Below are 3,809 nucleotides of genomic sequence, written 5' to 3' on the forward strand. Positions count from 1 at the left end.
TTAATACACGTGAGGAGCGCTCTTTTTTTGCTGACGTTACAAAATAAAAAGCGTTAAAAAAATGAAGTTTTACCTCGCTGGAGTCATGTTCTTCCGTGAGCCCATAGGTTAGAAGTTACAGCCAACTAACTTGCCTTACCAAGCCTACACAGTGCTGTTTAGAGAGCGTTGAGAATTGTAAAGGGGAGGGACAAAGTTGGAGACCTCCATACGTGCGGTACCTACTTTCTGAAGCAGCCCATTCATAAACCTTGGCATAAGAACCCCATAAGACCATTAACAATTAATCAGTTGATACTATTATAAAAATACCACTGTATTTACTGAAAATTTACTTGAAAATGCATTGTTTAAAAAAAGACCTTGTCATTTTATTCATTATTCATTTTATTGTATGCCCAAGTAAATAGTAAAGACAGCCACCTTGGCTTTTCTCTTTAATATAGTAAATACAGACTGTAGCTCTTGTTAATCTTAGATAAAACTTGTCTGGAAAGCTCAGCTGAGTTTTTCAAACACTTGTGTGAGACTCTTTACACCACAAACAAACCAAACTCAGGAGAGTTCCTCACTACATATTGGAGTTGGTTTTGTTTGCCTTGTTCAATTGATGCTTTTGCACTCCGGTTTTCCACTTCAAAGCCAAGCTTTGGGCTTTTGGAAATCGACACCATGACGAGCTTGTCTTGTCCACAACGCTGTTTTAAGGGACCTTACATGTACCTCTTAGTAGCAGGGGTCACTCTTGTTCAAACAAAGACCTTATATCACCACTTGAGTTTGTCTGTCTCCTACTTGATAATTTGATTCATTTACATTTAAAAACACCCATTGCAATGCATTATTCCCTCACCATGTACATTCTTCTCTGTGCAGTGTGTTTGATTGGTGGTGAGCAGCACAGCTTTTAATAAGCATTCACGCTGTCGGCAATTTGCAGCAAGAAAGCAATCTGAAGTCATTCATTAGAAGTGGGATTTCCAATGATACGAGTGACAGCTATGCAACAAAGTTTAAAAGATGCAAATATACGGTGATGCAATATTTGCAACCTGATATAGTTAGATGAAACAGTTGAGAAGAAACCAACAACACAAACATGGCAACCTCCAATGATTTATTCTATAACAGTCTATACTCAAACTAGTTGTCGCTTCATCAGGTCACCCAGTTGGCTTTAAAAGTATTATCGTAATCCACTCATATGAGCCCTGTGCAAAACAGTTAGACTGCATGACATCATCAAAGGAGTAATGTGAAATAATTCACATTGATTAAAAATTCCTCAGTAGAACTTTGTGATCTAATATGTGTTTCTCTAGAGTCCTCTAAGAAATCCACCAAAATTCAAATTTAATTCTCAGTTTTGGCATGAATTTCAGGTAGGAAGAACAAACTGTTCCAAGCCAGTGGAACACATTTGACTTCATATTTCCAATCTCAAATGTTTACAGGCCAGTACACAATGCAGTACAGTAAACGCATGTGGGATGAAAACTGTATACAAGCTTAATGTCCTGACTATCTCAAAACATCCAGAAACCATTTCAATCAGTTCATTTAACACAAAGCGAATATTTTCCTATATGGATAAGTCTGATATTACAGAGAAAGTACAGAGAAAGAGATGACTCTTCACATGCTGCTTGAACAGGCACAACAGGCAGCGATCTGTCACGGCCAGGGTTGCCAAGTCTGTGGTTTAATCGTTGAATTGGGATGCTTTTACACTGTCAGCACAGGTTATTTTTGAAGACTGCAGGTTAAAGTGATCTCCCTGGAATGCAATTTCGATGGAGGAACACTTGATAAAGAAGAAAACTATGGGGGGGAAAAATTGGGCTAGTTGTGATGAGCATTTGGGTTGGTTATTTTCACAGATCTGGCAACCCTGGTCACGACACATTAAAGCCACAAAATGGTTTGTATTGTTTGAATTTCTTAAAAATAACTAAATTTAAAAGATGAAACTTTGTTTCATACTTAAAGCGAGCAGCGAGTTTGATTGACAGGTGATCTGACCAATCGTAACGCCAAATCCACCATTTTTGTCAGACAAACAAGCCAGACAAAAGAGTAGATTAATGTTGGTGGATTTGAACTTGAAAATGGTGTACCTTCTGATGTTCATTTATGTTTATTTCATGCTATGACTAGTACAGAGAAAGAGATGATCTGTTCACATGCTGCTTGAACTGAGGCACCACAGCGATCTGTCATGGCCAGGGTTGCCAAGTCTGTGGTTTAATCGTTGAATTGGGATGCTTTTACACTGTCGGCGCAGGTTGTTTTTGAAGACCGCAGATTAAAGTGATCTCCCTGAAACACAATTTTGAAGGAGGGACACCCGACGAAGAGGAAAACAGATTTGGGCTAGTTCTGATGAGCATTTGGGTTGGTTTTGTTTTACAGACCTAGCAACCCTGTTCACGACATATTAAAGAGCCACACAATGTTTTTTTATTGTTTGAATGTCTTTAAAAATAACAAAATTTGAAAGATAAAACTTTGTTTAATATCTAAAGCGAGCAGTGAGTTTGATTGACAGATGATCTGACCAATCATAATGCCAAATCTACCATTTTTGTCTGACAAACAAACCAGACAGAAAAGTAGATTAATGTTGGTGGACTTGAACTTGAAAATGTTGTACGTTCTGATGTTCTTTTATGTTTATTTCATGCTATAACTAGTACAAGAGATAATCGGTTCACGTGGTGCTTGAACAGGCACCACAGTTATCTGTCACAACCAGGGTTGCCAAGTCTGTGGTTTATTCGTTGAATTGGGATGCTTTTACACTGTCACCGCAGGTTCTTTTTGAAGACTGCAGGATAAAGTGATCTCCCTGGAATGCAACTTCGATGGAGGGACACCTGACAAAGAGAAAAACCATGGGGAAAAAAAGATTGGGCTAGTTGCGATGAGCATTTGGGTTGGTTTTGTTTTCGCAGACCTGGCAACCCTGGTCACGACACATTAAACAGCCACAAAATGGGTTTTATTGCTTGAATTTCTTAAAAAATAACAAAATTTAAAAGATGAAACTTTGTTTCATACCTTAAGTAACCTGCTGTCTTGTCTTGCGTTGTTAGGGAGGCGGGTCTTTGGGAAGGGTCAATTCAAATCATTTTCATTTTTTCAGTTACAACAAAGTATAAGAAATGTCAATAAATTAGCATAACTAATTATGATAAATATCATGTTTTTCACCCACCTCCTGTTTAAAGAATAAACAAAAGGTTTTATTCATGGAATGTTGCTTTGAAAACCATTCTTATGCAAGCTGTTACAATTTATTCAAGATTTGTTTTACTTTTTGCAAAAAAAATCAGGTTTGAAGGTGTTGAGCTTTACTAATGGGGCTGGGGGGGATATAAGATATAGGAAGTCTGGGAAACACTTTTTAAACCATTATTTCCACCGTTCGAAGCCAAGCAAAACATTTCCTTCAACGTTATACTCAAACAGCCATGTCTTTTATCTGCAGGGTATCATAAATTTGTCACTTGGTAGGAATTTCAGGAGTGGAATTTTTGTCTTTGAATGGATCTAAATGATGTTGCTCAGGCACTGACCTGATCAGGATTCTGACCCTGGGCTCAAATGAGGCCCCTCTAATGACCAGGCTTTAGGAGAGCAGTGCAGGCTGTCTGCTGTGAAGATTAATGAGTTGTTCTCCAATCCTTGTAACTGATACTTCTCTTTCCAGGTCTACACTCCTCCAGCAGGCGGATGAGACAGTGAAATTAGCACACTTTCAAATGCATTTAGATGCTCTGTTTTGATTCGCTCAACTGGAGCAAAAA

Source organism: Labeo rohita, chromosome 11 (assembly GCF_022985175.1).
Source record: "Labeo rohita strain BAU-BD-2019 chromosome 11, IGBB_LRoh.1.0, whole genome shotgun sequence".
Lineage (NCBI taxonomy): Eukaryota > Metazoa > Chordata > Actinopteri > Cypriniformes > Cyprinidae > Labeo > Labeo rohita.